General features: G+C 31.6%; 3 long non-coding RNA genes across 4 annotated transcripts; 1 reads left to right on the top strand and 2 right to left on the bottom strand.

The window, feature by feature from the left end:
• Window positions 1–3,084: 3,084 nt before the first annotated feature.
• On the bottom strand, window positions 3,085–8,264 carry LOC146918649 (uncharacterized). The gene is made up of 2 exons (XR_015016322.1): window positions 8,215–8,264; window positions 3,085–3,348 (listed from the first exon to the last, which is right to left on the bottom strand). It is a non-coding gene; the product is annotated as an uncharacterized LOC146918649 (long non-coding RNA).
• LOC146918650 (uncharacterized) lies at window positions 3,386–6,978 on the top strand. The gene is made up of 4 exons (XR_015016321.1): window positions 3,386–3,643; window positions 3,894–3,937; window positions 4,054–4,126; window positions 6,575–6,978. It is a non-coding gene; the product is annotated as an uncharacterized LOC146918650 (long non-coding RNA).
• Window positions 8,265–8,678: 414 nt separating the features above from the next.
• Window positions 8,679–11,573, bottom strand: LOC146918648 (uncharacterized). Of its 2 annotated transcripts, none has more exons than XR_015016317.1 (3): window positions 10,964–11,573; window positions 9,718–9,804; window positions 8,679–9,038 (listed from the first exon to the last, which is right to left on the bottom strand). It is a non-coding gene; the product is annotated as an uncharacterized LOC146918648 (long non-coding RNA). The 2 variants fall into 2 exon arrangements; XR_015016318.1 differs by lacking the exon at window positions 10,964–11,573 and adding an exon at window positions 9,903–10,000.
• Window positions 11,574–13,379: the final 1,806 nt, after the last annotated feature.

The following is a 13,379-nucleotide window of genomic DNA, read 5'->3' as shown; positions in this document are numbered from 1 at the left end:
GCATCACTACCTATACTGTTTAACATAGTATCATCATGTTCCACTATTGACCACCTACTAATCCTAAACAAACTACAAATGAGCAACACCAAGGTAATAAACCACAAAAACTTTTGTTTTTTTTACCATAAAAAAGTGTCACTAAATCATGCTGCACAATCAGTAATACCTACCTTAGTCAAAATAGTAAGCAAATAAAGAGGCAGAAAAAGATAATCTTAGTATATACATATTTTCTTAACCTAATCCTGATTATGACAGCAATAGAGAAAAATACAAGTCATTTCTCTACAAAGGAGGATGTCATTGGCAATACTCAAGTTTGCATTTTAGTTGTTAGCTAATAAGATTAATAAAAGGACATGAAATGTGGTAAATTGATGATACAACAAAGTTGTATCGAGTAAATAAGCATTTCGGTCCTCGAAATTGTAAAAGTTGGTCAATTTTATCTCTCAAATTTATACAATAGCAAATTAGTCTGTTGAAAAGAATGTCAATCAATTTAGTCCTTCCATCGCAGTATTTCATTTTGTAACGTTGTGTAAACAGTGTGAAATCATATCATTCTAGTTGTTTGTAACGTTTGTTTGTTCAATTGAGTTTGAACTTTGTTATAAGCTAATTTTATAGACTAACCTTTCTAGAATGCATAATACACTTATTTTTTATTTTTTTTTTAATTTAGGAGTTTCAAATTTTCATTCATATACATGACTTTTTAATTGAACTTAAGTGTGTTTGTCAAGATACACCAATAAATCACACATTGATTAAGAATGAGGTTAAGAGGACTAAATGGTCTCACATCTTTGGCCATAGGTATGTGGTCCGTTGAGTCCTTTTGTCCCATCTTGTTAGTTGGGGATAACCTTGCACCATGGTACACTAGGGGTGTTATGTTTCAACTTAAAACCCACAACATTATATTTCTGAGGTATTGTCTGTTTTGAGTCCTGTGTGATTCATCACAATCATATCATTTTTAAAATACATTTCATTATGTTGAATAATATGAATGTTGGTTATAAATAATGCTTTTAAGTCTAAATTTTTAAATAATGCAAGATTTTTTGGTGTATCACAACACTGTCCAAGTTGATTATCATTGGGACCACATCAATTTAGACTATTTATTTACACCTCTAATGTTAATTTTGTCTTATACGAATATCGATAATATTTTTTTATGGTCGAGTATTGATTATATTATACATATATATAATTATAATTAATTTATGTCAAATAAATAAATAAATAATTATATTTAATATTGTTTATAATATTGTTTATAATAAATAATTATAATTAGTATTGATTATAATATTGTTTTTTACATCACTGTCAAAAAATCTTGATAATCGTGGTTTGATTCTTTGATTTTATTTTTATGTTAAATTAAAAATATTTAAAATTTCTATAATTGTTTATGTAATGTCACATCCAAACACTTCAATTTATGTAAGTACTTTTTAGTGTATATATCTAAACATAAAGAGCTTATCGTGTATAAGAGCTTATGATGTAAGCTCTAACGTTATAAGCCCTAATGCTATAAACATCTATATAAGCTGTTTATCCAAACGGGACCTATGTTTATGTTTAAGTACACTTTTGGATTAGCCGTGAGATCAAAAGAATCGTAAATCATTATAAGTTTAACAAAAGTTAAGCTTTAAAACTTCACACAACCTTCTTTTTATTAAAGAAAATAATAATAATTTCACAAAACCATGGTGTTACTGTTAATTTGTTGAACTCAAGGTCAAACTAAACATGCACCTTATATTACAAAAAATTTTGTGTAAAAAATTGCGTTACACTGTAATCAAGTAAAAAGACTATACTTAACTCTAAAACCCTTTCACTAGAAACCATATGGTTAACAAAAAAAAAAAGTTGCATTGTTGGTTCCTTTACCTTCATCCTCTTCATCTGTATAATGAAAATAGAAACTCATAAATTCTATATAAAATTTTTTAGGATTCTTTAAAAGGAATTTTTTTCCTAACTCGTCTTAATTAAAATCTTTGACCCTCAATAGAATCCCTAAAGTATCTCACAACTTAAACCAGCTACAAAACCAATCCTCAAATCAACAACCTAACATCTTTCTTTTAGAGGTACATGACATCAAATAGTTAAAGTTTGAAAGATATTTTCACTCTACTCGATGAAATTGAAAAAACACACAATTGTCGATCAAATATTGTGTTCTTTATTTGCATTTTTCATATCTGTTTACGATAGAACCAAAGTTTTTTAACATCTACAAATTATTTAGCTACTGATTCGCAAATGTCCTTTGAAAGGACAACCTATTTAGTAACTAATCCTGAACAAATTTAAATTCGCAGTTCAAAGGTAATAAAAATCATTGAATCATGTTGCACAACCAGTAATACCTACCTTGGTCAAAATAGTAAGCAAATAATGAGGCAGAAAAAGATAAATCTTAATCCCGAGTAAGACAACAATAGAGAAAAATACAAGTCATTTCTCTATAAAAGAGGATGTCATTGGCAATGCTCACTCTCTTTGATTGTCTTTGTACTCGTCTAGCCATCCTTGACTAACCCAAAATTTGATTGCTTGTCAATCTCAACTAACATGTTATTTATTTTTAGGTGTAAACAAATGTCTTCCTTGCGTTGTATTATCGTTGGACTTAAGATGTTAGAGATGTGACGTAAACGGTAATTATTGTGCATGAACAGTATCATAAATGCGATGTCAAAGAGAAATGTAGATGTTGCAAATAGGGGTGGGCATCGGGCGGGTTCGGACGGGTTCGGGCCCAAACCCTCCACCCAGCCGAACCCGCGGGTGTATAGTACAGACCCAATTCTGCCCAAATATGAGAATCGGTTTGAACGGGTTCGGGTTACAGTGTTCGGGTAAAACGGGTTTGACATCTTACTGGGCCATTCAAAAATTCAGCCCAATAAATTTTGATGTGTTTTTTTTTTGTTTGTTATTTTTTCTATATTAAGCTAGTTTTTATGTTGGTTTAACTTTGTTCTTGTTAAAAAACTTATTTTAACATATTTTCCTTTTAAAATGGGTCTTATTTTGACGTGAATCTCAAAGGACTAATACAAATCATTGCTTAAAAAATATAAAAACTAATACAAACCATGCTTAATAATTTACAGACTTCTCAATCTCAAAGAAAATAAATACATTGACCTTTAAAATAATAATAGTAACACTGGATCTGGACAATTAAATACAAATACAATGTTCTCAAACTCCTTGATCTTCCACTGAATCAACCACATCGGCTCCTTGAGTTCTAGCAAATGTTTGGAACTCGAGGCAAAGGATCCACTACCACTTCCCATGTGTCTATACAAACAACATAAATAACACACCATTAGAATCATACTATATATAAAAGTTGCCCCAAGCCATCATTTTAGCCCTAATTAAACCTAAACCCTAGAGAATAAAATTCCTGTTTTAACCCTAACCTAAACCTTAATTACGAAACAGCTATAGTAACAAATGAAGAGAAAAAAAAGCCGCGAACAACAGAATAGAAACCAAATTATGAGAATAACCACATCTCTCTCTCTCTGTTATGCATGTTTTCTTCTCTCTCGCCCCCACTGCTCTCATATGCTTCTTCAATCGATCTCAGGTATCTTAGTTCATATACTCTTTCCTTTAATTAATCGATTCACTTTATTTTCGTGGTCGCACGCTACACTATATGGCTCGAATTTCATTTTTTGATTCTGTTTTCAGGGGTTTTGAGGGGATAAACATGATCTTTTGATAGTTTAGTAAAAATTTGATTTTGAGTTTGATTTTATATACCCAGAGACCTTTTTTTTCCTCATTTATTCTCTTCTGCTCATATCTAAATCACTCTTTTTTCTTTTGCCCAGATCTTCATTTATGACAAGTTACAAACTTAACTCCGAAGATACAGGTAATTCCATCACATTCTCCATGGTTCTTTTATTTTTGCTTTTGTCCCATTTCAGTTTATTTTTCATTTTTTGAACAATGAAATTAAACTTAATCTTATTCTTATTGTGTATGCAGAAATTTGTGCTTAAAGCGAACATATGGGATGGATGCAACCATAAAGTCAAGAAAATCTTGCAGAAAATTGATGGTATGCACCTATTAATATGATTTATTTACATCTTAAAAAACATATTATGCTTTCAATTGTTATTATCCGAAGTTAAACAAAACCAAACTGGAGTGTGCATCTGTTTCTTATATTGTAGGCTTTGTGAATCAGTTTTTCCACTTACTTTTGCCTCCCCCATCTGTTTGATATAATGCTTTTATGAACTGTCACCTATAATTTGGCTTATATTGTGATTTGTGTGTTTTGGCTGCAGTGATATAATGCTTTGATTTGTGTGTTTTGGAATCATGCCTCAGACAATCTCTAATATGTCCTTAGTTTGTTTATTGTTTGTTCTTTATAACTTCTCTCCACTGTTGAATCAACGTCGCCAAATGTTGTATCAAATTTGGCACTGATCTCATCCGTCAAGATTGTTGGAAAAACACTATAATTCTTTTATTCCTTCCTCTGTTTTTCTCTTTCGAAGTGCTCAAAGCGGCCGGCGGCGGCACCAATTGAAGGTTTATTGTTCCTTTCTTTTCTTCTAAAAAATTCTAAAAACTACATTTGGTGCTAATTTTTTTTTGACAGCATAATGTGGATGCACCGGTAAAAGAGGAATAAGACGTATATCAATGAAGAAAACAATTACTAAAAAGAGGTTTTATCAGTTGTTTCATAATTGTTTTTTAGCTTAGAACAACAATGATATGGGATGGTGCACTGCATTTTTGCGGTCTATTCTTTTGTTTCTAAAATATATTTAATAAGGTTGCTTCAAGTTGAGCCCTAAAGCTTATAGTTAGTAAAGGTTCAGATAGCATATATTAATTACTCAAAATATAAAAGAAAATGTTCATCAGTAAGGATTATAATAAGAATATGGGAAGGAGTTGAGTTTAGTTCAGGGTTTTGGAGCAACTACTGTTTGTTTGAGGGCTGATGCATTTTTGTACTTTTCTGTTTCGGCTGCAAGTTTGTTTCAATTCTTTTATCGTCTGCTTGGATTTGTTTTCCATCTGTGTTTGTGCTGCTGTAGTTTTGTTTTGCAGGGTTATCAATTCAGGTTCATTGTTGAGGCTGTTTTGTTGTCCTGCTGCAGTTTCGTTTGACATTGATTTTTTAGCCAATTCATTTTGTTTCTAAAATAAATTTATTAAGGTTGCTTCAAGTTGAGCCCTAAAGCTTATAGTTAGTAAAGGTTCCCTTAGCATATATTACTCAAAATATAAAAAGAAAATGTTCATAGTAAGGATTAGAGATTTCAAACTTGATTTTGAATTATTTTCCCAGTTATGCAAGCAAGTGACTTTGAAATGCATTTAGTATCACCTTGCTTCTCTCATATCTACTCTAATTATTTTATATGATATGTGTAGTGGCCTTCATCTTTTGTTTAGTCTATTCAATTAATCTCTTTTGTTATATTTTTTTTTTTAATTATTGAGTTTGTTTTATCTTTCCATATATCATATATATATATATGATGAACGCACATATCGTTAAGGGTTTAGAGGTCATTATGAAAGTGTGCGAATGTTGAATGAATGCCAAAAGGGTTTGGTTGTATATAGTCCCTTGCATATATAAAATATGTTTAGTATCCCTTTCGGTTGATAGCTTTTAATACTAATCAAGTTACCTTCTAAAAATTCTGAAATAAATATGGTTGAAGTGAAAGCAAAATTTCTTTGGTATCCCTTTTCTGGTTTAAGTGGAAACGTTAGTTTACTAATATTTTCATAGTTGAATGGCTGGGGCAAAATTCTGAAATAAATATGGTTGAAGTGAAAGCAAAATTTCTTTGGTATCCCTTTTGTGGTTGAAGTGGAAACGTTAGTTTACTAATATTTTCATACTTGAATGGCTGGGGCATATCACATATATTTCATACTTGAATGGCTGGGGCATATCACATATATTTTATATATCTGTTTTGGCATTTTATTGTTTCATCCCCCGTGATTTTGGCTTATAGTTACGTGTTTTTTCTTCAAAAAGTCTATGGTATGCATAGTTTGTTCCCTTTCAATGTGAGGGCAACCCTTTTTTCAGTTGATTCTTTAGTATGCCTTTTTAAGTTGATAGACTTTTATGCAACACTTTGATGTCCATGCGGTGTCCCTTTTAATTGTTTTGGTGGGAAAACATTCCTTGGCCTAACATGAGATGAGAGTATTATGAATTTGTTGTCGTTGGGCAAACGAATCTTATACATTTCTTTATGATTTGTTTGTCTTTGTTATATACTCAAGATTAAATATGGGTTCTGCCATGTAGTTTAATGATAGACTCACTTTTTTGTCAAATTCATCTTTGTGATCATAGTGATTTTGTATTAATTGTCATAATGTGGGCTGTGTGACCATAGTGCCTTTTAAAGGAAAATCTGGAGTAAGCTTGATTATGAGTTTGTATAGAGGGCTTGGTTTCTACTAATTGAGTTATTGAGGGAGTTTGTAACCTTTTGGTTTCATTGTGCAGTGAAGAAAAAATATGAAAAACATGAAGTTGTGCATGAAAGGTTGTTTTAAGTCATACGCTGGCACACTCTTGAATCCTTGCTGCAGTTATGCCTCTTGGTGTGTTGATAATGAAGTTGTGCAGCCTTCTTGAGCAATGCAACAACGGTTCTGTCATTTACTACTATTTCGGCTTGGTTTTGTACTTACTGATGTTTGAGTGATATGGCTGCTTAGTGTCACGTTGTAAAATTGATGTGGCATAGACATGTAATGATTATACTTTATTTGTTTTGTATTGTACCAATGTTTTTTTTTTTTTTTGATTTGGGGAGTGAGGAGTCTTTAATTGGTGTAGTCTTGACTGAATGGTGTTACTCTATTAGAGTTGTTTTGTATTGAAGACTTTGTACCCGTTTTTTAAAATATATCATCTATTAAAATAAAATGTGATCTTAATAGGCTTAATTAAATGAGCAAGCAATAATATGACAGAAATTTTTCTTTTTAGTATTTGAAAAATAAAGTAATGCTTCAAATTGTTAGATACTACCAAAAAAAAAATTGTTAGATTTTTTTTTTTGAAGTTTCAAATTGTTAGGTAAATACATGATAGTTTGCGTATTTAATACATGTATTTGAAGTATGTATTAAACTGGTAATCATTTTTCTTTATAGTGTTCCTTCAATACCGTGTCTTTTTTTTTTAAATGATACATATTAGCGGTTAGTTCTTACATTATTTTTTTTCTTCGTTCGGGTTTGAACGTAAAACATTCAACTACTTATTACTTAACTGAAATCAGTTGAGCTATGTAACCCCCAACTTCATTACACGTGTCTGATTAAAAATACTAATAATTTAAGATCTCAGACCCGTGCGTCGTGTGGGTTTGATGTGCATACTCATGAATTTTTGAACACGATTGTTGCTTCTGGAATTCCAAAAGGTTTACATTTCAAGGTTATCATTGACTCCATCAGACAAAAGAATCTCATTCAAGTTTCAACGAAGACAATTTCCATTGGTTGTTTCATTTGCTATGACTATGAATAAAAGTCAAGATAGTCGCTTAAACATGTTGGAGTCTATCTGCCTCAATCAATTTTCTCCCATGGGCAACTATACGTTGCCATGTCTAGAGTTACTAATAGGAAAGGCTTGAAGATATTGGTTCATGATGACGAGGGTGATGATACAAATGTAACATCAAATATGGTCTATAAAGAAATATACCAAAATGTACTTTAGTTGGTTCGTATTACAAAAAAACTTTGGATATCCTTATTAATGTGTTTTGTTATACTAATACTTTTATTTCAAATATGATGTGCTTGCTTTATTTATATTCTAACGTTTGTCAAGGATTACTTCACTATACATTGTCCAGTATTATTAGAGACCCGTGCGATAGCACGGGTCAAAAGTCTAGTAAGAAAGAAACAAAGAATCAACGAACTTAAAGGAAGAAGCTTCCATAGGCATTAAAAATCATAACAAAATATGCATCAAAGACATTCACATGAATATCATGTTAGTGACAAAATAAAAAACAAACCCATACACTGAATAAAGTTCAGATCTTGAAAAGTTTAACAAACAAATTCAATTGCTACTACTACAAAACCAAATAAAGTGTATATAGTAAGATAAATTAGTACCTTTCAGATCTAGACATGCAATATTTCATAATTTGAAGGAGTGAAAGTGAACTACACCATTTATCCTTTTTAACAACATTTGAAAAACGTTGCCAGAACTTCGAAAAGCGTTGCCTAAAAGAATAGGGGACGTTTTTCAGGGGTCTCCTATACGAGCGTTGCCTATTGTTTTAGGGGACGATTTTCTTGCTCTATGGGCACACTTTTTACAATCGTCGCCTAAACTACAGGGAATAGGGGACGTTTATCCAGTTCATCTAAGGCGACGTTTATTAGTTGTTGCCTCAGTGATAATATGAACAAGCAATTTAAGCGTTCCCATAGCGTATAGGCGACATTTAAAACCGTAGCAAAATGTAATTAATTTTAAAATAAAAAATATGCATTTGCAGTAGCTTCCCAACCATCCCAACCAACATATTTCACAATTTAGAACATCAACAAAACAATGAAGGAAGCATAACTCATTGTGAATATACCAACAATACTTTTTTATACCAAATAACCATTATAATATTACATTATCAATCATTACAATAATATTAAACCCAGTCAATTACCATGACAAGTTTTTCTCTTAAAACTCAACTTTCTATTATAATAAATTCTTGATCAATGGCGGAAGTAGTATTAAACTAAATCACACTGAAAAGAGGGACAATTGCTCACATGATTACACTTTTGGGTATTTCGAGATAGGCTAAGAATGGTAGGATGCCCACTAAACTTGAAAAGGTGTCTCCGATGAAAAGTTGGTGTTATAACAACTCTTGATTCTGGACTAGTATGGTAGTGATGTAGTTGCAGATGTATGCTAACCATGTCTGCAATAAATAACAATAATTCTCAACGGTGTTAGTGTTACTATATTAACAAGATTATTCCATACATCTATTCCATCAAGGTGAAGCCACAAGTTGAAGTCAACCTTTTTAAATCAACGAACATTCAACGAAGTTGAGCATGAATTCCATCAACTACACTTAGATGCAATGTAAATAATAATGGGCCCTTTTCACATGTCTTAAACTAACATACAGTATCATACTAAAAGATAAAAGTTCAATTCCTAAATGAAAACTAAACTAAGGTCACGAACCTTCATCCATAATTCAATCTCAAAAGGTTATAATTATTTATTGACTTCATTTAAAGATGTAAATTTAAATAACATAAGTCAGATAATACTAAAGAAAGAGGTTATAAATAAAAAATTTACTTCAAACTTAAGTATTCCAACAAGGTTGTTTGAAGCAAGTTTCTATTAAGGGAATAAAAGTGATCAAAGCAGACAATAGGTCTGGAGCTGAAACCCTCGACTGGAACGTCCTTAAACTCGTCGATAAATGGACTAACATACCACATTAACATTAGCAAAAACGCAAAAGAAATATAAAAAATTACATCACTACGTATCAAACAAAAGAAAATACATGGGAAGAATATTTACCAAGTATCCAATTCCAACAAAATTAACCAAAGATATAATATTGTTAGCACTACCTATCATTCTTGGAAGGACCAAATATATAATATTGTTAGCACCATCTATCATTCTTGGAAGGACCTCTGTTTAGGTTTGTCACACACCTACGACACATGAAAAATGTTTATGATTCAAATATTGGAGACAAATGGTAAAGAGAGAATAAGTGTAAAACAACAACAATAGATATATAATATTATACCACAACTTCAGAAAATCCCTTAATATTATATGTACTATCATTCTTAAAACTTAATAGTTTTGAGATTAATAACAATTCATCCATATTTTACTTATGTATCACATCATCCCATCTTCGGCATATATTTTTTATTTAATTTAATGGCGACTTACCATAATCCTTAGCGAGTACATCGAGTACATCCCAATCAAAAAAACGTCCTCTCTTTCAATTTTTCCATTCTACGGTGAAGCAAACAAATAATCATTCAATCACATATCTTTTTTTCTAGCTTCCTAGAAATCACAAGATATTTCCTCCCTATTTGACAAAAAAAAATGCAAGACATGAGATGAGTGATATCATCTCTTACTTCAACCTCAAAATCTAGTGGAAGGAAGTCACAAAGCAAGTAATTAATGGAAATAAACTTACTCAGGAATCAGGTATATGCCCCGTTTGTTTCAGTTTTTTCAAAAAAAAAATCTATTTTTTCCTTAAAAAAAATCATTTTTATCATTTTTAAATGTTTATTTAGGATTTTAAAAAAAATATATTTTGACTATAAAATGAAAAGCTAATAGAATTAGCTTTTTTCAAAATCTATCTTTTTCAAATACAAGGAAGTATCACTAGTTTTTGCGTAAACCAACACAAGTAGTTTCAAAATTTTTAAAAAAATCACAAAAAAATTATATTTTTGTAACACAATCTACTTTTTTAAGCTAAAAATGGCACCCATAATGGTTATTATTGTTAAAGGCAAAGCCAAAACATAAATAAGGTTTTGTGGGAAACCTTATTCATGAAAGCAAATTCCACATGGTTAATGGTTCTTGTGATCAAACCAAATTGTGAACATCAATATGGATAATCAACTCATAACACAATCAGGACAATTCACAAAACCAAGCAGTTAACAAACAAACAAACAATGAATCATAACACATAACAGATAAAAACTCAAAACACTAGATCAAAGCAATCCATATATTTCAAACAAATAAGCAATCATGAAAATATTCATAATCACACAATAGTTCGATTCCCAAAATACCCCTTAATGGTTAATCAGCCCCCACCTTAATACTTTACCGAATTTTCCCGCATAGCAACTACAAAACGCAGCCATCACTGCTTTGATTCCAAAATGTTTCCAAGTTTCCCCGTAGCCAATGATATCATAGTCACCAGAGAGAGAAAAACCGCACGAGCATATTAAGGCAATCCAACATCAAACAACAACAATAGAATCAAATCAGAACTAAACTAAACTTTAGCAATTAACAAGATGAATTGATTTAAAAACAATGAGATTCTCATATGTAAGGGAAAGAGGTGTTTCGGTTTTCAACAAAGAGTTTATCCTTTAGTTTAAATATGAACTAAGAGCAAGATAAAAGTTTAAACATCAAGAAAATGAACTTCTGTTATCTGAAACATCAATTTGATAAAAAAAAAACCTTAACATAGCATTCTTTAAAAAAAAATGAAACACAATCCTTCTAATTAGTAATTTACTAAAATCATCTCTATTCCACATCCGAATTTGACATATTTATTGTTCAATCAAAAACCTCATCCACATTTCTTAACAACAATTCAAAAGAATCTAATTCCAACATTATATTGATATAAACCTTAGTTTTCAATCATAAAATACGACTAACTAGTATTCTTATAACAACTTAATCTAATATATCCATTAAAGCCCTACAAGGAAGCTTAAAATCAACAATTTAACAAAGACAACATGTTTAATTTGGTGGCTTCTTCAAAAATCCAAAAATATATATAAGCCCTTAAAATTAATTTTAGAGAAGAGCAAGAAGATGGACCTCACCCAAATAAAGAAAAATGATCAAAAAGCTACAAATGAGTTTTCCGGCGTGGCTGCTAAGGTTTCCGGCGTGGCTACTATTCAAACAATTTTCTTGTCAAGAAAGATGATAAGGTATTGGAAAATATTTTATAATTGCTAAACTTAGAAAGCAACAATTGATAAACGTTGCCTATTGTTGTAACGTGGGGCATCACTCAAAAACTGTCCCCTAAAACACCTAAGGGGACGATTTCTGTTGTCGTCAGCCTAATGTTATTGTTACGGTCTAAAACTGTTCCCTATTATATTTTAGGGGACGATTATATGGTGTTGCAGAAACATAAAAGGCTAAGCATGTAAAACGTTGCCAGAAACTAGGCTTAGGCAACGATTTTTACTTGTTGCTTAAAAAAGTGTTGCCAGAAGCAATAAATGGTGTAGTAGGAGGAAGGATGAAGATCGATTGAAGTGGATTTCTTCCTCTTTGTTTGTGGGGTTTTATGTGTTAGGTAAGAGAGTGAGGTGAGAAAGAAAAAAAGATGAAGGTGGTCATTAGTGTTGTGGTGGTAGGAGGTGAGGAGGAGAGCGCTGCTAGGAGTGAATGTGAGACATGAGAAGAATGAGGGTTTCATGTTTTCTTGGGTATATATATGAACGCAAAACGACACAGTTTTTCTACGGGCGGGTTCGAGTACCCGCGGGTGAAGTTCCTCTCCCCGATTCTGCCCTTTGATACCCTTGTGTACCCGTATTTGTGACCCGTTTGACCCGCGGACCCGAATTAACCCACTCAGCTCGGGTTTTTTTTCTTCGGTTTTTTCCGAGTTGGGCCGGGTCACGGGTCCTTGTCCAGCCCTAGTTGCAAACCTTGTCTCGACTCTCAACTTGCAAATGGGAAAACTCATTTATTCATGTCGGTTTGACTGCTCAACTGGTAACCTAAATCCCTTCAACTAATTATTCATGTCGGTTTGACTACTCAACTGGTAACCTAAATCCCTTCAACTAATTAAGTGATAACACTTCCTAATCATTACTCCCTCCGTTTCAAAATGAGTGTCGTTTTAGTCAATTGCACACATATTAACGAATGGAATAAAATAGTCAAATGTCATAGCAATTTTACCAAATTATCCTAATCAACTATTGGTTTGTTCTTCATTAAAGAAAAAATAATACTTTGGAAGTAGTGTAACATAGTATTAATTGAAGGGCACAATTGAAAAGAAAAAGTTATTATTGCATTTAAAACTGAAAGTGACATTCATTTTGAAACAATTTTTTTTGGCTAAAACGACACTCATTTTGAAACGGAGGGAGTAGTGTTTTTCAATAAATAGTACACCATCCGGTCACTATTATAAGCAAAAATCAACATTCTAGGTTCATTCATTAAATGATGTATGTAGTCTTTATTATAGACTACATACATCATTTAATGAATGAACCTAGAATGTTGATTTTTGCTTATAATAGTGACCGGAGGAGGTAGTTTTTTGTTGAATCTTATGTTGCTATACTCTTGCTATTTACTCCCTCCGGTCCTTATTATAAGAAAAAGTTGACTTTTTAGGTTCATTGTGTAAGTGATGTATCTAGTCTATATTTATAACAAGATACATTAACAAGATACATTAATTATTATATGAACCAAAAAAGTCAATTGTTTCTTATAA

The sequence above is a fragment of the Medicago sativa genome, chromosome 6 (assembly GCF_051527215.1).
Source record: "Medicago sativa cultivar Bolivia chromosome 6, Bolivia_mono, whole genome shotgun sequence".
NCBI lineage: Eukaryota > Viridiplantae > Streptophyta > Magnoliopsida > Fabales > Fabaceae > Medicago > Medicago sativa.
Note: the sequence above shows the minus strand (reverse complement) of the source record. Positions and strands in the feature narration are given on the sequence as shown.